Source organism: Colletes latitarsis, unplaced genomic scaffold (assembly GCF_051014445.1).
Source record: "Colletes latitarsis isolate SP2378_abdomen unplaced genomic scaffold, iyColLati1 scaffold0007, whole genome shotgun sequence".
NCBI classification, from domain to species: Eukaryota; Metazoa; Arthropoda; class Insecta; order Hymenoptera; family Colletidae; genus Colletes; species Colletes latitarsis.
Genome location: NW_027488367.1, coordinates 9,481,875 through 9,508,287, shown reverse-complemented (window position 1 = coordinate 9,508,287; position 26,413 = coordinate 9,481,875).

Sequence of the window (26,413 nt, the reverse complement as noted above, 5' to 3'; positions counted from 1 at the left end):
AAACAGAAAATAACCCAGGATCTGTTCAACAAGTATGTGAAGTGTGCGAAAGTATGAGTCTGATGAGGGCAAATCCCAGACCTATCCCAGACCTAACATGCGTTATCCTCTAAAATATTTATCAAGACCAGGTTTAATTGATTGTTTCAGTGTGGTCCCACATTACTACGTTATCCAAACCAGAAAAAACCCAGGATCCGTTCAACAAGTATGTGAAGAATGCGAAAGTATGAGTCTGATGAGTGAAAATCCCAGACCTAACCTAGGCCTAACATGCGTTATCCTCTAAAATATTGATCCAAACCAGGTTTAATGGACTGTTTCAGTGTGGTACCACACTACTACGTGATACAAACCAGAAAAAACCCAGGATCTGTTCAACAAGTATGTGAAAAACGCGAAAGTATGAGCCTGATGTGGGCAAATCCCAGACCTACCCCAGACCTAACTTGCGCTGTCCTCTAAGATATTGATGGAAACCAGGTTTAATTGACTGTTTCAGTGTTGTACTTCATTACTACGTGATGCAATCCAGAAAAAGCACAGGATCTAGCCATCAAGTATGAGAAATATGCGAAAGAATGAGCCTGATGAGAGCAAATCCTAGACCTAACCCAGACCTAACATGCGTCATCCTGTAAAATATTGATCGCAACCAGGTTTAATGGACTGTTTCAGTGTGGTACCACACTACTACGTGATCCAAACCAGAAAAAACCCAGGATCTGTTCAACAAGTATGTGAAAAACGCGAAAGTATGAGTCTGATGTGGTCAAATCCTAGACCTAACCCAAACCTAACATGCGTTATCCTCTAAAATATTTATCAAGGCCAGGTTTAATTGAATGTTTCAGTGTGGTACCACATTACTACGTGAAACAAACCAGAAAAAACCCAGGATCCCTTCAACAAGTAAGTTAAAACTGCGACAGTATGACCCTGATGAGAGCAAATCCCAGACCTAACCTATACCTGACATGCGTTGTCCTCTAAAATATTGATGGAAACCAGGTTTAATCGACAGTTTCAGTGTTGAACTTCATTACTACGTGATGCAATCCAAAAAAAGCCCAGGATCTAGCCATCAAGTATGAGAAATATGCGAAAGAATGAGCCTGATGAGAGCAAATCCCTGACCTTACCTAGACCTAACATGAATTATTCTCTAAAATATTTATCAAGACCAGGCTTAATTGAATGTTTCAGTGTGGTGCCACATTACTACGTGATCCAAACCAGTAAAAACCCGGGATCCGTTCAACAAGTATGTGAAGAATGCGAAAGTATGAGTCTGATGAGTGAAAATCCCCGGCCTAACCTAGACCTAACATGCGTTATCCTCAAAAATATTGATCCAAACCAGGTTTAATGGACTGTTTCAGTGTGGTACCACATTACTACGTGCTCCAATCCAGAAATAGCCCAGGATCCAGCCATGAAGTATGAGAAATATGCGAAAGTATGCGCCTGATGAGGGCAAATCCTAGACCTAACCCAGACCTAACATGCGTTATCCTCTAAAATATTTATCGAGATCAGGTTTAATTGATTGTTTCAGTGTGGTACCACATTACTACGTGATCCACACCAGAAAAAACCCAAGATCCGTTCAACAAGTATGTGAAGAATGCGAAAGTATGAGTCTGATGGGTGAAAATTCCAGGCCTAACCTGGACCTAGCATGCGTTATCCTCAATAATATTGATCGAAACCAGGTTTAATTGAGTGTTTCAGTGTTGTACTTCATTACTACGTGATGCAATCCAGAAAATGCCCAGGATCTAGCCATCTAGTATGAGAAATATGCGAAAGAATGAGCCTGATGAGGGCAAATCCTAGACCTAACCCAGACCTAACATGCGTTATCCTCTAAAATATTTATCAAGACCAGGTTTAATTGAATGTTTCACTGTGGTACCACATTACTACGTGATCCAAACCAGCAAAAACCCAGGATCCGTTCAACAAGTATGTGAAGAATGCGAAAGTATGAGTCTGATGAGTGAAAATGCCCGGCCTAACCTAGACCTAACATGCGTTATCCTCAAAAACATTGATCGAAATCACGTTTAATCGATTGTTTCAGTGTGGTACCACACTAGTACGTGACCCAAACCAGAAAAAACCCAGGATCTGTTCAACAAGTATGTGAAAAACGCGAAAGTATGAGCCTGATGAGGGCAAATCCCAGACCTATCCCAGACCTAACTTGCGTTATCCACTAAAATATTGATCGAAACCAGGTTTAATTGACTGTTTCTGTGTGGTACCACATTACTACGTGACACAATCCAGAAATAGCCCAGGATCTAGCCATGAAGTATGAGAAATATCTGAAGTATGAACCAGACGAGGGCAAATCCTAGACCTAACCCAGACCTAACATGCGTTATCCTCTAAAATATTTGTCAAGACCAGGTTTAATTGATTGCTCCTGTGTGGTCCCACATTACTACGTGATCCAAACCAGAAAAAACCCAGGATCCGTTCAACAAGTATGAGAAGAAGGCGAAAGTATGAGTATGATGAGTGATAATCCCAGGACTAACCTAGACCTAACATGCGTTATCCTCAAAAATATTGATCGAAACCTGGTTTAATCGACTGTTTCAGTGTGGTACCACATTACTATGTGATCCAAACCAGAAAATAACCCAGGATCTGTTCAACAAGTATGTGAAGTGTGCGAAAGTATGAGTCTGATGAGGGCAAATCCCAGACCTATCCCAGACCTAACATGCGTTATCCTCTAAAATATTTATCAAGACCAGGTTTAATTGATTGTTTCAGTGTGGTCCCACATTACTACGTTATCCAAACCAGAAAAAACCCAGGATCCGTTCAACAAGTATGTGAAGAATGCGAAAGTATGAGTCTGATGAGTGAAAATCCCTGACCTAACCTAGGCCTAACATGCGTTATCCTCTAAAATATTGATCCAAACCAGGTTTAATGGACTGTTTCAGTGTGGTACCACACTACTACGTGATACAAACCAGAAAAAACCCAGGATCTGTTCAACAAGTATGTGAAAAACGCGAAAGTATGAGCCTGATGTGGGCAGATCCCAGACCTAACCTAGACCTAACATGAATTGTTCTCTAAAATATTGATCAAAACCAGGTTTAATTGAATGCTTCAGTGTGGTACCACATTACTACGTGTACCAAACCGGAAAAAACCCAGGATCCGTTCAACAAGTATGTGAAGAATGCGAAAGTATGAGTCTGATGAGTGAAAATCCCAGGCCTAACCTAGACCTAACATGCGTTATCCTCTAAAATATTGATCGATACCAGGTTTAATCGACTGTTTCAGTGTGGTACCACATTACTATGTGATCCAAACCAGAAAATAGCCCAGGATCTATCCATGAAGTATAAGAAATATGCGAAAGTATGAGCCTGATGAGGGCAAATCCTAGACCTATCCCAGACCTAACTTGCGTTATCCTCTAAAATATTGATCGAAACCAGGTTTAATTGACTGTTTCAGTGTCGTACTTCATTACTACGTGATGCAATCCAGAAAAAGCCCCGGATCTAGCCATCAAGTATGAGAAATATGCGAAAGAATGAGCCTGATGAGAGCAAATCCCAGGCCTAACCTAGACCTAACATGCGTTATCCTCAAAAATATTGATCGAAACCTGGTTTAATCGACTGTTTCAGTGTGGTACCACATTACTATGTGATCCAAACCAGAAAATAACCCAGGATCTGTTCAACAAGTATGTGAAGTGTGCGAAAGTATGAGTCTGATGAGGGCAAATCCCAGACCTATCCCAGACCTAACATGCGTTATCCTCTAAAATACTTATCAAGACCAGGTTTAATTGATTGTTTCAGTGTGGTCCCACATTACTACGTTATCCAAACCAGAAAAAACCCAGGATCCGTTCAACAAGTATGTGAAGAATGCGAAAGTATGAGTCTGATGAGTGAAAATCCTTGACCTAACCTAGGCCTAACATGCGTTATCCTCTAAAATATTGATCCAAACCAGGTTTAATGGACTGTTTCAGTGTGGTACCACACTACTACGTGATACAAACCAGAAAAAACCCAGGATCTGTTCAACAAGTATGTGAAAAACGCGAAAGTATGAGCCTGATGTGGGCAAATCCCAGACCTATCCCAGACCTAACATGCGTTATCCTCTAAAATATTTATCAAGACCAGGTTTAATTGATTGTTTCAGTGTGGTCCCACATTACTACGTTATCCAAACCAGAAAAAACCCAGGATCCGTTCAACAAGTATGTGAAGAATGCGAAAGTATGAGTCTGATGAGTGAAAATCCCAGACCTAACCTAGGCCTAACATGCGTTATCCTCTAAAATATTGATCCAAACCAGGTTTAATGGACTGTTTCAGTGTGGTACCACACTACTACGTGATACAAACCAGAAAAAACCCAGGATCTGTTCAACAAGTATGTGAAAAACGCGAAAGTATGAGCCTGATGTGGGCAAATCCCAGACCTACCCCAGACCTAACTTGCGCTGTCCTCTAAGATATTGATGGAAACCAGGTTTAATTGACTGTTTCAGTGTTGTACTTCATTACTACGTGATGCAATCCAGAAAAAGCACAGGATCTAGCCATCAAGTATGAGAAATATGCGAAAGAATGAGCCTGATGAGAGCAAATCCTAGACCTAACCCAGACCTAACATGCGTCATCCTGTAAAATATTGATCGCAACCAGGTTTAATGGACTGTTTCAGTGTGGTACCACACTACTACGTGATCCAAACCAGAAAAAACCCAGGATCTGTTCAACAAGTATGTGAAAAACGCGAAAGTATGAGTCTGATGTGGTCAAATCCTAGACCTAACCCAAACCTAACATGCGTTATCCTCTAAAATATTTATCAAGGCCAGGTTTAATTGAATGTTTCAGTGTGGTACCACATTACTACGTGAAACAAACCAGAAAAAACCCAGGATCCCTTCAACAAGTAAGTTAAAACTGCGACAGTATGACCCTGATGAGAGCAAATCCCAGACCTAACCTATACCTGACATGCGTTGTCCTCTAAAATATTGATGGAAACCAGGTTTAATCGACAGTTTCAGTGTTGAACTTCATTACTACGTGATGCAATCCAAAAAAAGCCCAGGATCTAGCCATCAAGTATGAGAAATATGCGAAAGAATGAGCCTGATGAGAGCAAATCCCTGACCTTACCTAGACCTAACATGAATTATTCTCTAAAATATTTATCAAGACCAGGCTTAATTGAATGTTTCAGTGTGGTGCCACATTACTACGTGATCCAAACCAGTAAAAACCCGGGATCCGTTCAACAAGTATGTGAAGAATGCGAAAGTATGAGTCTGATGAGTGAAAATCCCCGGCCTAACCTAGACCTAACATGCGTTATCCTCAAAAATATTGATCCAAACCAGGTTTAATGGACTGTTTCAGTGTGGTACCACATTACTACGTGCTCCAATCCAGAAATAGCCCAGGATCCAGCCATGAAGTATGAGAAATATGCGAAAGTATGCGCCTGATGAGGGCAAATCCTAGACCTAACCCAGACCTAACATGCGTTATCCTCTAAAATATTTATCGAGATCAGGTTTAATTGATTGTTTCAGTGTGGTACCACATTACTACGTGATCCACACCAGAAAAAACCCAAGATCCGTTCAACAAGTATGTGAAGAATGCGAAAGTATGAGTCTGATGGGTGAAAATTCCAGGCCTAACCTGGACCTAGCATGCGTTATCCTCAATAATATTGATCGAAACCAGGTTTAATTGAGTGTTTCAGTGTTGTACTTCATTACTACGTGATGCAATCCAGAAAATGCCCAGGATCTAGCCATCTAGTATGAGAAATATGCGAAAGAATGAGCCTGATGAGGGCAAATCCTAGACCTAACCCAGACCTAACATGCGTTATCCTCTAAAATATTTATCAAGACCAGGTTTAATTGAATGTTTCACTGTGGTACCACATTACTACGTGATCCAAACCAGCAAAAACCCAGGATCCGTTCAACAAGTATGTGAAGAATGCGAAAGTATGAGTCTGATGAGTGAAAATGCCCGGCCTAACCTAGACCTAACATGCGTTATCCTCAAAAATATTGATCGAAACCACGTTTAATCGATTGTTTCAGTGTGGTACCACACTAGTACGTGACCCAAACCAGAAAAAACCCAGGATCTGTTCAACAAGTATGTGAAAAACGCGAAAGTATTAGCCTGATGAGGGCAAATCCCAGACCTATCCCAGACCTAACTTGCGTTATCCACTAAAATATTGATCGAAACCAGGTTTAATTGACTGTTTCTGTGTGGTACCACATTACTACGTGACACAATCCAGAAATAGCCCAGGATCTAGCCATGAAGTATGAGAAATATCTGAAGTATGAACCAGACGAGGGCAAATCCTAGACCTAACCCAGACCTAACATGCGTTATCCTCTAAAATATTTGTCAAGACCAGGTTTAATTGATTGCTCCTGTGTGGTCCCACATTACTACGTGATCCAAACCAGAAAAAACCCAGGATCCGTTCAACAAGTATGAGAAGAAGGCGAAAGTATGAGTATGATGAGTGATAATCCCAGGACTAACCTAGACCTAACATGCGTTATCCTCAAAAATATTGATCGAAACCTGGTTTAATCGACTGTTTCAGTGTGGTACCACATTACTATGTGATCCAAACCAGAAAATAACCCAGGATCTGTTCAACAAGTATGTGAAGTGTGCGAAAGTATGAGTCTGATAAGGGCAAATCCCAGACCTATCCCAGACCTAACATGCGTTATCCTCTAAAATATTTATCAAGACCAGGTTTAATTGATTGTTTCAGTGTGGTCCCACATTACTACGTTATCCAAACCAGAAAAAACCCAGGATCCGTTCAACAAGTATGTGAAGAATGCGAAAGTATGAGTCTGATGAGTGAAAATCCCTGACCTAACCTAGGCCTAACATGCGTTATCCTCTAAAATATTGATCCAAACCAGGTTTAATGGACTGTTTCAGTGTGGTACCACACTACTACGTGATACAAACCAGAAAAAACCCAGGATCTGTTCAACAAGTATGTGAAAAACGCGAAAGTATGAGCCTGATGTGGGCAGATCCCAGACCTAACCTAGACCTAACATGAATTGTTCTCTAAAATATTGATCAAAACCAGGTTTAATTGAATGCTTCAGTGTGGTACCACATTACTACGTGTACCAAACCGGAAAAAACCCAGGATCCGTTCAACAAGTATGTGAAGAATGCGAAAGTATGAGTCTGATGAGTGAAAATCCCAGGCCTAACCTAGACCTAACATGCGTTATCCTCTAAAATATTGATCGATACCAGGTTTAATCGACTGTTTCAGTGTGGTACCACATTACTATGTGATCCAAACCAGAAAATAGCCCAGGATCTATCCATGAAGTATAAGAAATATGCGAAAGTATGAGCCTGATGAGGGCAAATCCTAGACCTATCCCAGACCTAACTTGCGTTATCCTCTAAAATATTGATCGAAACCAGGTTTAATTGACTGTTTCAGTGTCGTACTTCATTACTACGTGATGCAATCCAGAAAAAGCCCCGGATCTAGCCATCAAGTATGAGAAATATGCGAAAGAATGAGCCTGATGAGAGCAAATCCCAGGCCTAACCTAGACCTAACATGCGTTATCCTCAAAAATATTGATCGAAACCTGGTTTAATCGACTGTTTCAGTGTGGTACCACATTACTATGTGATCCAAACCAGAAAATAACCCAGGATCTGTTCAACAAGTATGTGAAGTGTGCGAAAGTATGAGTCTGATGAGGGCAAATCCCAGACCTATCCCAGACCTAACATGCGTTATCCTCTAAAATACTTATCAAGACCAGGTTTAATTGATTGTTTCAGTGTGGTCCCACATTACTACGTTATCCAAACCAGAAAAAACCCAGGATCCGTTCAACAAGTATGTGAAGAATGCGAAAGTATGAGTCTGATGAGTGAAAATCCTTGACCTAACCTAGGCCTAACATGCGTTATCCTCTAAAATATTGATCCAAACCAGGTTTAATGGACTGTTTCAGTGTGGTACCACACTACTACGTGATACAAACCAGAAAAAACCCAGGATCTGTTCAACAAGTATGTGAAAAACGCGAAAGTATGAGCCTGATGTGGGCAGATCCCAGACCTAACCTAGACCTAACATGAATTGTTCTCTAAAATATTGATCAAAACCAGGTTTAATTGAATGTTTCAGTGTGGTACCACATTACTACGTGTACCAAACCGGAAAAAACCCAGGATCCGTTCAACAAGTATGTGAAGAATGCGAAAGTATGAGTCTGATGAGTGAAAATCCCAGGCCTAACCTAGACCTAACATGCGTTATCCTCTAAAATATTGATCGATACCAGGTTTAATCGACTGTTTCAGTGTGGTACCACATTACTATGTGATCCAAACCAGAAAATAGCCCAGGATCTATCCATGAAGTATAAGAAATATGCGAAAGTATGAGCCTGATGAGGGCAAATCCTAGACCTATCCCAGACCTAACTTGCGTTATCCTCTAAAATATTGATCGAAACCAGGTTTAATTGACTGTTTCAGTGTCGTACTTCATTACTACGTGATGCAATCCAGAAAAAGCCCCGGATCTAGCCATCAAGTATGAGAAATATGCGAAAGAATGAGCCTGATGAGAGCAAATCCCAGGCCTAACCTAGACCTAACATGCGTTATCCTCAAAAATATTGATCGAAACCTGGTTTAATCGACTGTTTCAGTGTGGTACCACATTACTATGTGATCCAAACCAGAAAATAGCCCAGGATCTATCCATGAAGTATAAGAAATATGCGAAAGTATGAGCCTGATGAGGGCAAATCCTAGACCTAGCCCAGACCTAACATGCGTTATCCTCAAATATATTTATCAAGACCAGGTTTAACTGAATGTTTCAGTGTGGTACCACATTACTACGTGATCCATACCAGAAAAAACCCAGGATCTGTTCAACAAGTATGTGAAAAATGCGAAAGCATGAGTCTGATGAGGGCAAATCCCAGGCCAAACCTAGACATAACTTTCGTTATCCTCTAAAATATTGATCGAAACCAGGTTTAGTGGGCTGTTTCAGTGTGGTACCACATTACTGCACGATCCAATCCAGAAAAAACCCAGGATCTGTTCAACAAGTATGTGAAAAATGCGAAAGTATGACCCTGTTGTGGGCAAATCCCAGACCTATCCCAGACCTAACTTGCATTGTCCTCTAAAATATTGATCGAAACCAGGTTTAATTGACTGTTTCAGTGTGTTACCACATTACTACGTGATCCAATCCAGAAATAGCCCAGGATCTAGCCATGAAGTATGAGAAATATGCGAAAGTATGAGCCTGATGAGGGCAAACCTAGACCTTACCCAGATCTAACATGCGTTATCACCTAAAATATTTATCAAGACCTGGTTTAATTGATTGTTTCAGTGTGGTACCACATTACTACGTGAACCATACCAGAAAAAGCCAGGATCCGTTCAACATGTATCTGAAGAATGCGAAAGTATGAGTCTGATGAGTGAAAATCTCAGGGCTAACCTAGACCTAACATGCACTATCCTCTAAAATATTGATCCAAACCAGGTTTAGTGGACTGTTTCAGTGTGGTACCACTTTACTACGTGATCCAAAGCAGAAAAAACTCTCGATCAGGTCAACATGTATGTTAGAACTGCGAAAGTATGCCCCTGATGAGGGCAAATCCCAGGCCTAACCTAGACCTAACATGAATTATTCTCTAAAATATTGATCGAAACCAGGTTTAATTGACAGTTTCAGTGTGGTACCTCAATACTACGTGATGCAAACCAGAGAAAACCCAGGATCTGTTAAACGAGTATGTGAAGTGTGCGAAAGTATGAGCCTGATGAGGGCAAATCCCAGACCTATCCCAGATCTAACTTGCGTTATCCTCTAAAATATTGATCGAAACCAGGTTTAATTGACTGTTTCTGTGTGGTACCACATTACTACGTGATACAATCCAGAAATAGCCCAGGATCTAGCCATGAAGTATGAGAAATATGCGAAAGTATGAGCCTGACGAGGGCAAATCCTAGACCTAACCCAGACCTAACATGCGTTATCCTCTAAAATATTTATCAAGACCAGGTTTAATTGATTGCTCCTGTGTGGTCCCACATTACTACGTGATCCAAACCAGAAAAAACCCAGGATCCGGTCAACAAGTATGAGAAGAATGCGAAAGTATGAGTATGATGAGTGAATATCCCAGGCCTAACCTAGACCTAACATGCGTTATCCTCAAAAATATTGATCGAAACCTGGTTTAATCGACTGTTTCAGTGTGGTACCACATTACTATGTGATCCAAACCAGAAAATAACCCAGGATCTGATCAACAAGTATGTGAAGTGTGCGAAAGTATGAGTCTGATGAGGGCAAATCCCAGACCTATCCCAGACCTAACATGCGTTATCCTCTAAAATATTTATCAAGACCAGGTTTAATTGATTGTTTCAGTGTGGTCCCACATTACTACGTTATCCAAACCAGAAAAAACCCAGGATCCGTTCAACAAGTATGTGAAGAATGCGAAAGTATGAGTCTGATGAGTGAAAATCCCTGACCTAACCTAGGCCTAACATGCGTTATCCTCTAAAATATTGATCCAAACCAGGTTTAATGGACTGTTTCAGTGTGGTACCACACTACTACGTGATACAAACCAGAAAAAACCCAGGATCTGTTCAACAAGTATGTGAAAAACGCGAAAGTATGAGCCTGATGTGGGCAGATCCCAGACCTAACCTAGACCTAACATGAATTGTTCTCTAAAATATTGATCAAAACCAGGTTTAATTGACTGTTTCGGTGTGGTACCACATTACTACGTGATCCAAACCAGAAAATAACCCAGGATCTGTTCAAGGAGTATGTGAAGCGTGCGATAGTATGAGTCTGATGAGTGAAAATCCCAGGACTAACCTAGACCTAACATGCGTTATCCTCAATAATATTGATCGAAACCAGGTTTAATCGACTGTTTCAGCGTGGTACCACATTACTACGTGATCCAAACCAGAAAAAAACCCAGGATCTGTTCAACGAGTATGTGAAGTGTGCGAAAGTATGAGTCTGATGAGGGCAAATCACAGACCTATCCCGGACCTAACTTGCGTTATCCTCTAAAATATTGATCGAAACCAGGTTTAATTGACTGTTAAAGTGTGGTACCACTTTTCTACGTGATCCAAACCAGAAAAATCCCAGGATCCGTTCAACAAGTATGTGAAAAATGCGAAAGTATGACCCTGATGAGGGCAAATCCCAGGCCTAACCTATACCTAACATGCGTTATCCTCAAAAATATTGATCGAAACCTGGTTTGATCGACTGTTTCAGTGTGGTACCACATTACTATGTGATCCAAACCAGAAAATAACCCAGGATCTGTTCAACGAGTATGTGAAGTGTGCGAAAGTTTGAGTCTGATGAGGGCAAATCCTAGACCTATCCCAGACCTAACTTGCGTTATCCTCTAAAATATTGATCGAAACCAGGTTTAATTGACTGTTTCAGCGTGGTACCACATTACTACGTGACACAATCCAAAAATAGCCCAGGATCTAGCCATGAAGTATGAGAAATATGCGAAAGTATGAGCCTGATGAGGGCAAATCCTAGACGTAACCCGGACCTAACATACGTTATCCTCTAAAATATTTATCAAGACCAGGTTTAATTGAATGTTTCAGTGTGGTACCACATTACTACGTGTACCAAACCGGAAAAAACCCAGGATCCGTTCAACAAGTATGTGAAGAATGCGAAAGTATGAGTCTGATGAGTGAAAATCCCAGGCCTAACCTAGACCTAACATGCGTTATCCTCTAAAATATTGATCGATACCAGGTTTAATTGACTGTTTCAGTGTCGTACTTCATTACTACGTGATGCAATCCAGAAAAAGCCCCGGATCTAGCCATCAAGTATGAGAAATATGCGAAAGAATGAGCCTGATGAGAGCAAATCCCAGGCCTAACCTAGACCTAACATGCGTTATCCTCAAAAATATTGATCGAAACCTGGTTTAATCGACTGTTTCAGTGTGGTACCACATTACTATGTGATCCAAACCAGAAAATAGCCCAGGATCTATCCATGAAGTATAAGAAATATGCGAAAGTATGAGCCTGATGAGGGCAAATCCTAGACCTAGCCCAGACCTAACATGCGTTATCCTCAAATATATTTATCAAGACCAGGTTTAACTGAATGTTTCAGTGTGGTCCCACATTACTACGTTATCCAAACCAGAAAAAACCCAGGATCCGTTCAACAAGTATGTGAAGAATGCGAAAGTATGAGTCTGATGAGTGAAAATCCTTGACCTAACCTAGGCCTAACATGCGTTATCCTCTAAAATATTGATCCAAACCAGGTTTAATGGACTGTTTCAGTGTGGTACCACACTACTACGTGATACAAACCAGAAAAAACCCAGGATCTGTTCAACAAGTATGTGAAAAACGCGAAAGTATGAGCCTGATGTGGGCAGATCCCAGACCTAACCTAGACCTAACATGAATTGTTCTCTAAAATATTGATCAAAACCAGGTTTAATTGAATGTTTCAGTGTGGTACCACATTACTACGTGTACCAAACCGGAAAAAACCCAGGATCCGTTCAACAAGTATGTGAAGAATGCGAAAGTATGAGTCTGATGAGTGAAAATCCCAGGCCTAACCTAGACCTAACATGCGTTATCCTCTAAAATATTGATCGATACCAGGTTTAATCGACTGTTTCAGTGTGGTACCACATTACTATGTGATCCAAACCAGAAAATAGCCCAGGATCTATCCATGAAGTATAAGAAATATGCGAAAGTATGAGCCTGATGAGGGCAAATCCTAGACCTATCCCAGACCTAACTTGCGTTATCCTCTAAAATATTGATCGAAACCAGGTTTAATTGACTGTTTCAGTGTCGTACTTCATTACTACGTGATGCAATCCAGAAAAAGCCCCGGATCTAGCCATCAAGTATGAGAAATATGCGAAAGTATGAGCCTGATGTGGGCAAATCCCAGACCTACCCCAGACCTAACTTGCGCTGTCCTCTAAGATATTGATGGAAACCAGGTTTAATTGACTGTTTCAGTGTTGTACTTCATTACTACGTGATGCAATCCAGAAAAAGCACAGGATCTAGCCATCAAGTATGAGAAATATGCGAAAGAATGAGCCTGATGAGAGCAAATCCTAGACCTAACCCAGACCTAACATGCGTCATCCTGTAAAATATTGATCGCAACCAGGTTTAATGGACTGTTTCAGTGTGGTACCACACTACTACGTGATCCAAACCAGAAAAAACCCAGGATCTGTTCAACAAGTATGTGAAAAACGCGAAAGTATGAGTCTGATGTGGTCAAATCCTAGACCTAACCCAAACCTAACATGCGTTATCCTCTAAAATATTTATCAAGGCCAGGTTTAATTGAATGTTTCAGTGTGGTACCACATTACTACGTGAAACAAACCAGAAAAAACCCAGGATCCCTTCAACAAGTAAGTTAAAACTGCGACAGTATGACCCTGATGAGAGCAAATCCCAGACCTAACCTATACCTGACATGCGTTGTCCTCTAAAATATTGATGGAAACCAGGTTTAATCGACAGTTTCAGTGTTGAACTTCATTACTACGTGATGCAATCCAAAAAAAGCCCAGGATCTAGCCATCAAGTATGAGAAATATGCGAAAGAATGAGCCTGATGAGAGCAAATCCCTGACCTTACCTAGACCTAACATGAATTATTCTCTAAAATATTTATCAAGACCAGGCTTAATTGAATGTTTCAGTGTGGTGCCACATTACTACGTGATCCAAACCAGTAAAAACCCGGGATCCGTTCAACAAGTATGTGAAGAATGCGAAAGTATGAGTCTGATGAGTGAAAATCCCCGGCCTAACCTAGACCTAACATGCGTTATCCTCAAAAATATTGATCCAAACCAGGTTTAATGGACTGTTTCAGTGTGGTACCACATTACTACGTGCTCCAATCCAGAAATAGCCCAGGATCCAGCCATGAAGTATGAGAAATATGCGAAAGTATGCGCCTGATGAGGGCAAATCCTAGACCTAACCCAGACCTAACATGCGTTATCCTCTAAAATATTTATCGAGATCAGGTTTAATTGATTGTTTCAGTGTGGTACCACATTACTACGTGATCCACACCAGAAAAAACCCAAGATCCGTTCAACAAGTATGTGAAGAATGCGAAAGTATGAGTCTGATGGGTGAAAATTCCAGGCCTAACCTGGACCTAGCATGCGTTATCCTCAATAATATTGATCGAAACCAGGTTTAATTGAGTGTTTCAGTGTTGTACTTCATTACTACGTGATGCAATCCAGAAAATGCCCAGGATCTAGCCATCTAGTATGAGAAATATGCGAAAGAATGAGCCTGATGAGGGCATATCCTAGACCTAACCCAGACCTAACATGCGTTATCCTCTAAAATATTTATCAAGACCAGGTTTAATTGAATGTTTCACTGTGGTACCACATTACTACGTGATCCAAACCAGCAAAAACCCAGGATCCGTTCAACAAGTATGTGAAGAATGCGAAAGTATGAGTCTGATGAGTGAAAATGCCCGGCCTAACCTAGACCTAACATGCGTTATCCTCAAAAATATTGATCGAAACCACGTTTAATCGATTGTTTCAGTGTGGTACCACACTAGTACGTGACCCAAACCAGAAAAAACCCAGGATCTGTTCAACAAGTATGTGAAAAACGCGAAAGTATGAGCCTGATGAGGGCAAATCCCAGACCTATCCCAGACCTAACTTGCGTTATCCACTAAAATATTGATCGAAACCAGGTTTAATTGACTGTTTCTGTGTGGTACCACATTACTACGTGACACAATCCAGAAATAGCCCAGGATCTAGCCATGAAGTATGAGAAATATCTGAAGTATGAACCAGACGAGGGCAAATCCTAGACCTAACCCAGACCTAACATGCGTTATCCTCTAAAATATTTGTCAAGACCAGGTTTAATTGATTGCTCCTGTGTGGTCCCACATTACTACGTGATCCAAACCAGAAAAAACCCAGGATCCGTTCAACAAGTATGAGAAGAATGCGAAAGTATGAGTATGATGAGTGATAATCCCAGGACTAACCTAGACCTAACATGCGTTATCCTCAAAAATATTGATCGAAACCTGGTTTAATCGACTGTTTCAGCGTGGTACCACATTACTACGTGATCCAAACCAGAAAAAAACCCAGGATCTGTTCAACGAGTATGTGAAGTGTGCGAAAGTATGAGTCTGATGAGGGCAAATCACAGACCTATCCCGGACCTAACTTGCGTTATCCTCTAAAATATTGATCGAAACCAGGTTTAATTGACTGTTAAAGTGTGGTACCACTTTTCTACGTGATCCAAACCAGAAAAATCCCAGGATCCGTTCAACAAGTATGTGAAAAATGCGAAAGTATGACCCTGATGAGGGCAAATCCCAGGCCTAACCTATACCTAACATGCGTTATCCTCAAAAATATTGATCGAAACCTGGTTTGATCGACTGTTTCAGTGTGGTACCACATTACTATGTGATCCAAACCAGAAAATAACCCAGGATCTGTTCAACGAGTATGTGAAGTGTGCGAAAGTTTGAGTCTGATGAGGGCAAATCCTAGACCTATCCCAGACCTAACTTGCGTTATCCTCTAAAATATTGATCGAAACCAGGTTTAATTGACTGTTTCAGCGTGGTACCACATTACTACGTGACACAATCCAAAAATAGCCCAGGATGTAGCCATGAAGTATGAGAAATATGCGAAAGTATGAGCCTGATGAGGGCAAATCCTAGACGTAACCCGGACCTAACATACGTTATCCTCTAAAATATTTATCAAGACCAGGTTTAATTGAATGTTTCAGTGTGGTACCACATTACTACGTGTACCAAACCGGAAAAAACCCAGGATCCGTTCAACAAGTATGTGAAGAATGCGAAAGTATGAGTCTGATGAGTGAAAATCCCAGGCCTAACCTAGACCTAACATGCGTTATCCTCTAAAATATTGATCGATACCAGGTTTAATTGACTGTTTCAGTGTCGTACTTCATTACTACGTGATGCAATCCAGAAAAAGCCCCGGATCTAGCCATCAAGTATGAGAAATATGCGAAAGAATGAGCCTGATGAGAGCAAATCCCAGGCCTAACCTAGACCTAACATGCGTTATCCTCAAAAATATTGATCGAAACCTGGTTTAATCGACTGTTTCAGTGTGGTACCACATTACTATGTGATCCAAACCAGAAAATAGCCCAGGATCTATCCATGAAGTATAAGAAATATGCGAAAGTATGAGCCTGATGAGGGCAAATCCTAGACCTAGCCCAGACCTAACATGCGTTATCCTCAAATATATTTATCAAGACCAGGTTTAACTGAATGTTTCAGTGTGGTCCCACATTACTACGTTATCCAAACCAGAAAAAACCCAGGATCCGTTCAACAAGTATGTGAAGAATGCGAAAGTATGAGTCTGATGAGTGAAAATCCTTGACCTAACCTAGGCCTAACATGCGTTATCCTCTAAAATATTGATCCAAACCAGGTTTAATGGACTGTTTCAGTGTGGTACCACACTACTACGTGATACAAACCAGAAAAAACCCAGGATCTGTTCAACAAGTATGTGAAAAACGCGAAAGTATGAGCCTGATGTGGGCAGATCCCAGACCTAACCTAGACCTAACATGAATTGTTCTCTAAAATATTGATCAAAACCAGGTTTAATTGAATGTTTCAGTGTGGTACCACATTACTACGTGTACCAAACCGGAAAAAACCCAGGATCCGTTCAACAAGTATGTGAAGAATGCGAAAGTATGAGTCTGATGAGTGAAAATCCCAGGCCTAACCTAGACCTAACATGCGTTATCCTCTAAAATATTGATCGATACCAGGTTTAATCGACTGTTTCAGTGTGGTACCACATTACTATGTGATCCAAACCAGAAAATAGCCCAGGATCTATCCATGAAGTATAAGAAATATGCGAAAGTATGAGCCTGATGAGGGCAAATCCTAGACCTATCCCAGACCTAACTTGCGTTATCCTCTAAAATATTGATCGAAACCAGGTTTAATTGACTGTTTCAGTGTCGTACTTCATTACTACGTGATGCAATCCAGAAAAAGCCCCGGATCTAGCCATCAAGTATGAGAAATATGCGAAAGTATGAGCCTGATGTGGGCAAATCCCAGACCTACCCCAGACCTAACTTGCGCTGTCCTCTAAGATATTGATGGAAACCAGGTTTAATTGACTGTTTCAGTGTTGTACTTCATTACTACGTGATGCAATCCAGAAAAAGCACAGGATCTAGCCATCAAGTATGAGAAATATGCGAAAGAATGAGCCTGATGAGAGCAAATCCTAGACCTAACCCAGACCTAACATGCGTCATCCTGTAAAATATTGATCGCAACCAGGTTTAATGGACTGTTTCAGTGTGGTACCACACTACTACGTGATCCAAACCAGAAAAAACCCAGGATCTGTTCAACAAGTATGTGAAAAACGCGAAAGTATGAGTCTGATGTGGTCAAATCCTAGACCTAACCCAAACCTAACATGCGTTATCCTCTAAAATATTTATCAAGGCCAGGTTTAATTGAATGTTTCAGTGTGGTACCACATTACTACGTGAAACAAACCAGAAAAAACCCAGGATCCCTTCAACAAGTAAGTTAAAACTGCGACAGTATGACCCTGATGAGAGCAAATCCCAGACCTAACCTATACCTGACATGCGTTGTCCTCTAAAATATTGATGGAAACCAGGTTTAATCGACAGTTTCAGTGTTGAACTTCATTACTACGTGATGCAATCCAAAAAAAGCCCAGGATCTAGCCATCAAGTATGAGAAATATGCGAAAGAATGAGCCTGATGAGAGCAAATCCCTGACCTTACCTAGACCTAACATGAATTATTCTCTAAAATATTTATCAAGACCAGGCTTAATTGAATGTTTCAGTGTGGTGCCACATTACTACGTGATCCAAACCAGTAAAAACCCGGGATCCGTTCAACAAGTATGTGAAGAATGCGAAAGTATGAGTCTGATGAGTGAAAATCCCCGGCCTAACCTAGACCTAACATGCGTTATCCTCAAAAATATTGATCCAAACCAGGTTTAATGGACTGTTTCAGTGTGGTACCACATTACTACGTGCTCCAATCCAGAAATAGCCCAGGATCCAGCCATGAAGTATGAGAAATATGCGAAAGTATGCGCCTGATGAGGGCAAATCCTAGACCTAACCCAGACCTAACATGCGTTATCCTCTAAAATATTTATCGAGATCAGGTTTAATTGATTGTTTCAGTGTGGTACCACATTACTACGTGATCCACACCAGAAAAAACCCAAGATCCGTTCAACAAGTATGTGAAGAATGCGAAAGTATGAGTCTGATGGGTGAAAATTCCAGGCCTAACCTGGACCTAGCATGCGTTATCCTCAATAATATTGATCGAAACCAGGTTTAATTGAGTGTTTCAGTGTTGTACTTCATTACTACGTGATGCAATCCAGAAAATGCCCAGGATCTAGCCATCTAGTATGAGAAATATGCGAAAGAATGAGCCTGATGAGGGCATATCCTAGACCTAACCCAGACCTAACATGCGTTATCCTCTAAAATATTTATCAAGACCAGGTTTAATTGAATGTTTCACTGTGGTACCACATTACTACGTGATCCAAACCAGCAAAAACCCAGGATCCGTTCAACAAGTATGTGAAGAATGCGAAAGTATGAGTCTGATGAGTGAAAATGCCCGGCCTAACCTAGACCTAACATGCGTTATCCTCAAAAATATTGATCGAAACCACGTTTAATCGATTGTTTCAGTGTGGTACCACACTAGTACGTGACCCAAACCAGAAAAAACCCAGGATCTGTTCAACAAGTATGTGAAAAACGCGAAAGTATGAGCCTGATGAGGGCAAATCCCAGACCTATCCCAGACCTAACTTGCGTTATCCACTAAAATATTGATCGAAACCAGGTTTAATTGACTGTTTCTGTGTGGTACCACATTACTACGTGACACAATCCAGAAATAGCCCAGGATCTAGCCATGAAGTATGAGAAATATCTGAAGTATGAACCAGACGAGGGCAAATCCTAGACCTAACCCAGACCTAACATGCGTTATCCTCTAAAATATTTGTCAAGACCAGGTTTAATTGATTGCTCCTGTGTGGTCCCACATTACTACGTGATCCAAACCAGAAAAAACCCAGGATCCGTTCAACAAGTATGAGAAGAATGCGAAAGTATGAGTATGATGAGTGATAATCCCAGGACTAACCTAGACCTAACATGCGTTATCCTCAAAAATATTGATCGAAACCTGGTTTAATCGACTGTTTCAGTGTGGTACCACATTACTATGTGATCCAAACCAGAAAATAACCCAGGATCTGTTCAACAAGTATGTGAAGTGTGCGAAAGTATGAGTCTGATGAGGGCAAATCCCAGACCTATCCCAGACCTAACATGCGTTATCCTCTAAAATATTTATCAAGACCAGGTTTAATTGATTGTTTCAGTGTGGTCCCACATTACTACGTTATCCAAACCAGAAAAAACCCAGGATCCGTTCAACAAGTATGTGAAGAATGCGAAAGTATGAGTCTGATGAGTGAAAATCCCTGACCTAACCTAGGCCTAACATGCGTTATCCTCTAAAATATTGATCCAAACCAGGTTTAATGGACTGTTTCAGTGTGGTACCACACTACTACGTGATACAAACCAGAAAAAACCCAGGATCTGTTCAACAAGTATGTGAAAAACGCGAAAGTATGAGCCTGATGTGGGCAGATCACAGACCTAACCTAGACCTAACATGAATTGTTCTCTAAAATATTGATCAAAACCAGGTTTAATTGAATGCTTCAGTGTGGTACCACATTACTACGTGTACCAAACCGGAAAAAACCCAGGATCCGTTCAACAAGTATGTGAAGAATGCGAAAGTATGAGTCTGATGAGTGAAAATCCCAGGCCTAACCTAGACCTAACATGCGTTATCCTCTAAAATATTGATCGATACCAGGTTTAATCGACTGTTTCAGTGTGGTACCACATTACTATGTGATCCAAACCAGAAAATAGCCCAGGATCTATCCATGAAGTATAAGAAATATGCGAAAGTATGAGCCTGATGAGGGCAAATCCTAGACCTATCCCAGACCTAACTTGCGTTATCCTCTAAAATATTGATCGAAACCAGGTTTAATTGACTGTTTCAGTGTCGTACTTCATTACTACGTGATGCAATCCAGAAAAAGCCCCGGATCTAGCCATCAAGTATGAGAAATATGCGAAAGAATGAGCCTGATGAGAGCAAATCCCAGGCCTAACCTAGACCTAACATGCGTTATCCTCAAAAATATTGATCGAAACCTGGTTTAATCGACTGTTTCAGTGTGGTACCACATTACTATGTGATCCAAACCAGAAAATAACCCAGGATCTGTTCAACAAGTATGTGAAGTGTGCGAAAGTATGAGTCTGATGAGGGCAAATCCCAGACCTATCCCAGACCTAACATGCGTTATCCTCTAAAATATTTATCAAGACCAGGTTTAATTGATTGTTTCAGTGTGGTCCCACATTACTACGTTATCCAAACCAGAAAAAACCCAGGATCCGTTCAACAAGTATGTGAAGAATGCGAAAGTATGAGTCTGATGAGTGAAAATCCTTGACCTAACCTAGGCCTAACATGCGTTATCCTCTAAAATATTGATCCAAACCAGGTTTAATGGACTGTTTCAGTGTGGTACCACACTACTACGTGATACAAACCAGAAAAAACCCAGGATCTGTTCAACAAGTATGTGAAAAACGCGAAAGTATGAGCCTGATGTGGGCAGATCCCAGACCTAACCTAGACCTAACATGAATTGTTCTCTAAAATATTGATCAAAACCAGGTTTAATTGAATGTTTCAGTGTGGTACCACATTACTACGTGTACCAAACCGGAAAAAACCCAGGATCCGTTCAACAAGTATGTGAAGAATGCGAAAGTATGAGTCTGATGAGTGAAAATCCCAGGCCTAACCTAGACCTAACATGCGTTATCCTCTAAAATATTGATCGATACCAGGTTTAATCGACTGTTTCAGTGTGGTACCACATTACTATGTGATCCAAACCAGAAAATAGCCCAGGATCTATCCATGAAGTATAAGAAATATGCGAAAGTATGAGCCTGATGAGGGCAAATCCTAGACCTATCCCAGACCTAACTTGCGTTATCCTCTAAAATATTGATCGAAACCAGGTTTAATTGACTGTTTCAGTGTCGTACTTCATTACTACGTGATGCAATCCAGAAAAAGCCCCGGATCTAGCCATCAAGTATGAGAAATATGCGAAAGAATGAGCCTGATGAGAGCAAATCCCAGCCTAACCTAGACCTAACATGCGTTATCCTCAAAAATATTGATCGAAACCTGGTTTAATCGACTGTTTCAGTGTGGTACCACATTACTATGTGATCCAAACCAGAAAATAGCCCAGGATCTATCCATGAAGTATAAGAAATATGCGAAAGTATGAGCCTGATGAGGGCAAATCCTAGACCTAGCCCAGACCTAACATGCGTTATCCTCAAATATATTTATCAAGACCAGGTTTAACTGAATGTTTCAGTGTGGTACCACATTACTACGTGATCCATACCAGAAAAAACCCAGGATCTGTTCAACAAGTATGTGAAAAATGCGAAAGCATGAGTCTGATGAGGGCAAATCCCAGGCCAAACCTAGACATAACTTTCGTTATCCTCTAAAATATTGATCGAAACCAGGTTTAGTGGGCTGTTTCAGTGTGGTACCACATTACTGCACGATCCAATCCAGAAAAAACCCAGGATCTGTTCAACAAGTATGTGAAAAATGCGAAAGTATGACCCTGTTGTGGGCAAGTCCCAGACCTATCCCAGACCTAACTTGCATTGTCCTCTAAAATATTGATCGAAACCAGGTTTAATTGACTGTTTCAGTGTGTTACCACATTACTACGTGATGCAAACCAGAGAAAACCCAGGATCTGTTAAACGAGTATGTGAAGTGTGCGAAAGTATGAGCCTGATGAGGGCAAATCCCAGACCTATCCCAGATCTAACTTGCGTTATCCTCTAAAATATTGATCGAAACCAGGTTTAATTGACTGTTTCTGTGTGGTACCACATTACTACGTGATACAATCCAGAAATAGCCCAGGATCTAGCCATGAAGTATGAGAAATATGCGAAAGTATGAGCCTGACGAGGGCAAATCCTAGACCTAACCCAGACCTAACATGCGTTATCCTCTAAAATATTTATCAAGACCAGGTTTAATTGATTGCTCCTGTGTGGTCCCACATTACTACGTGATCCAAACCAGAAAAAACCCAGGATCCGGTCAACAAGTATGAGAAGAATGCGAAAGTATGAGTATGATGAGTGAATATCCCAGGCCTAACCTAGACCTAACATGCGTTATCCTCAAAAATATTGATCGAAACCTGGTTTAATCGACTGTTTCAGTGTGGTACCACATTACTATGTGATCCAAACCAGAAAATAACCCAGGATCTGTTCAACAAGTATGTGAAGTGTGCGAAAGTATGAGTCTGATGAGGGCAAATCCCAGACCTATCCCAGACCTAACATGCGTTATCCTCTAAAATATTTATCAAGACCAGGTTTAATTGATTGTTTCAGTGTGGTCCCACATTACTACGTTATCCAAACCAGAAAAAACCCAGGATCCGTTCAACAAGTATGTGAAGAATGCGAAAGTATGAGTCTGATGAGTGAAAATCCCTGACCTAACCTAGGCCTAACATGCGTTATCCTCTAAAATATTGATCCAAACCAGGTTTAATGGACTGTTTCAGTGTGGTACCACACTACTACGTGATACAAACCAGAAAAAACCCAGGATCTGTTCAACAAGTATGTGAAAAACGCGAAAGTATGAGCCTGATGTGGGCAGATCCCAGACCTAACCTAGACCTAACATGAATTGTTCTCTAAAATATTGATCAAAACCAGGTTTAATTGACTGTTTCGGTGTGGTACCACATTACTACGTGATCCAAACCAGAAAATAACCCAGGATCTGTTCAAGGAGTATGTGAAGCGTGCGATAGTATGAGTCTGATGAGTGAAAATCCCAGGACTAACCTAGACCTAACATGCGTTATCCTCAATAATATTGATCGAAACCAGGTTTAATCGACTGTTTCAGCGTGGTACCACATTACTACGTGATCCAAACCAGAAAAAAACCCAGGATCTGTTCAACGAGTATGTGAAGTGTGCGAAAGTATGAGTCTGATGAGGGCAAATCTCAGACCTATCCCGGACCTAACTTGCGTTATCCTCTAAAATATTGATCGAAACCAGGTTTAATTGACTGTTAAAGTGTGGTACCACTTTTCTACGTGATCCAAACCAGAAAAATCCCAGGATCCGTTCAACAAGTATGTGAAAAATGCGAAAGTATGACCCTGATGAGGGCAAATCCCAGGCCTAACCTATACCTAACATGCGTTATCCTCTAAAATATTTATCAAGACCAGGTTTAACTGAATGTTTCAGTGTGGTACCACATTACTACGTGATCCATACCAGAAAAAACCCAGGATCTGTTCAACGAGTATGTGAAGTGTGCGAAAGTATGAGCCTGATGAGGGCAAATCCCAGGCCAAACCTAGACATAACTTTCGTTATCCTCTAAAATATTGATCGAAACCAGGTTTAGTGGGCTGTTTCAGTGTGGTACCACATTACTGCGCGATCCAATCCAGAAAAAACCCAGGATCTGTTCAACAAGTATGTGAAAAATGCGAAAGTATGACCCTGTTGTGGGCAAATCCCAGACCTATCCCAGACCTAACTTGCATTGTCCTCTAAAATATTGATCGAAACCAGGTTTAATTGACTGTTTCAGTGTGTTACCACATTACTACGTGATCCAATCCAGAAATAGCCCAGGATCTAGCCATGAAGTATGAGAAATATGCGAAAGTATGAGCCTGATGAGGGCAAACCTAGACCTAACCCAGACCTAACATGCGTTATCACCTAAAATATTTATCAAGACCTGGTTTAATTGATTGTTTCAGTGTGGTACCACATTACTACGTGAGCCATACCAGAAAAAACCCAGGATCCGTTCAACATGTATCTGAAGAATGCGAAAGTATGAGTCTGATGAGTGAAAATCTCAGGGCTAACCTAGACCTAACATGCACTATCCTCTAAAATATTGATCCAAACCAGGTTTAGTGGACTGTTTCAGTGTGGTACCACTTTACTACGTGATCCAAAGCAGAAAAAACCCTCGATCAGGTCAACATGTATGTTAGAACTGCGAAAGTATGCCCCTGATGAGGGCAAATCCCAGGCCTAACCTAGACCTAACATGAATTATTCTCTAAAATATTGATCGAAACCAGGTTTAATTGACAGTTTCAGTGTGGTACCTCAATACTACGTGATGCAAACCAGAGAAAACCCAGGATCTGTTAAACGAGTATGTGAAGTGTGCGAAAGTATGAGCCTGATGAGGGCAAATCCCAGACCTATCCCAGATCTAACTTGCGTTATCCTCTAAAATATTGATCGAAACCAGGTTTAATTGACTGTTTCTGTGTGGTACCACATTACTACGTGATACAATCCAGAAATAGCCCAGGATCTAGCCATGAAGTATGAGAAATATGCGAAAGTATGAGCCTGACGAGGACAAATCCTAGACCTAACCCAGACCTAACATGCGTTATCCTCTAAAATATTTATCAAGACCAGGTTTAATTGATTGCTCCTGTGTGGTCCCACATTACTACGTGATCCAAACCAGAAAACACCCAGGATCCGGTCAACAAGTATGAGAAGAATGCGAAAGTATGAGCCTGATGAGGGCAAATCCTAGACCTAACCCAAACCTGACATGCGTTATCCTCTAAAATATTTATCAAGACCAGGTTTAATTGAATGTTCCAGTGTGTTCCCACATTACTACGTGATCCAAACCAGAAAAAACCCAGGATCCGTTCAACAAGTATGTGAAGAATGCGAAGGTATGTGTCTGATGAGTGAAAATCCCAGGCCTAACCTAGACCTAACATGCGTTATCCTCAAAAATATTGATCGAAACCTGGTTTAATCGACTGTTTCAGTGTGGTACCACATTACTATGTGATCCAAACCAGAAAATAACACAGGATCTGTTCAACGAGTATGTGAAGTGTGCGAAAGTATGAGCCTGATGAGGTCAAATCCCAGACCTATCCCAGACCTAACTTGCGTTGTCCTCTAAGATATTGATGGAAACCAGGTTTAATTGACTTTTTCAGTGTTGTACTTCATTACTACGTGATGCAATCCAGATGAAGCCCAGGATCTAGCCATCAAGTATGTGAAATATGCGAAAGAATGAGCCTGATGAGAGCAAATCCTAGACCTAACCCAGACCTAACATGCGTTATCCTCTAAAATATTGATCGAAACCAGGTTTAATTGACTGTTTCAGCGTGGTACCACATTACTACGTGACACAATCCAGAAATAGCCCAGGATCTAGCCATGAAGTATGAGAAATATGCGAAAGAATGAGCCTGATGAGAGCAAATCCTAGACCTAACCCAGACCTAACATGAGTTATTCTCTAAAATATTGATCGAAACCAGGTTTAATTGACTGTTTCAGTGTGGTCCCACATTACTACGTGACCCAATCCAGAAATAGCCAAGGATCTAGTCATGAAGTATGAGAAATATGCGAAAGTATGAGCCTGACGAGGGCAAATCCTAGACCTAACCCAGACCTAACATGCGTTATCCTCTCAAATATTTATCATGACCAGGTTTAATGGACTGCTTCAGTGTGGTACCACTTTACTACGTGGTCCAAAGCAGAAAAAACCCTCGATCAGGCCAACATGTATGTTAAAACTGCGAAAGTATGATCCTGATGAGGGCAAATCCCTGGCCTAACCTAGACCTAACATGCGTTGTCCTCTAAAATATTGATGGAAACCAGGTTTAATTGACTGTTTCAGTGTGGTACCACATTACTACGTGATCCAATCCAGGAATAGCCCAGGATCTAGCCATGAAGTGTGAGAAATATGCGAAAGAATGAGCCTGATGAGAGCAAATCCCAGACCAAACCTAGACCTAACATGAATTATTCTCTAAAATATTGATCGAAACCAGGTTTAATTGACTGTTTCAGTGTGGTCCCACATTACTACG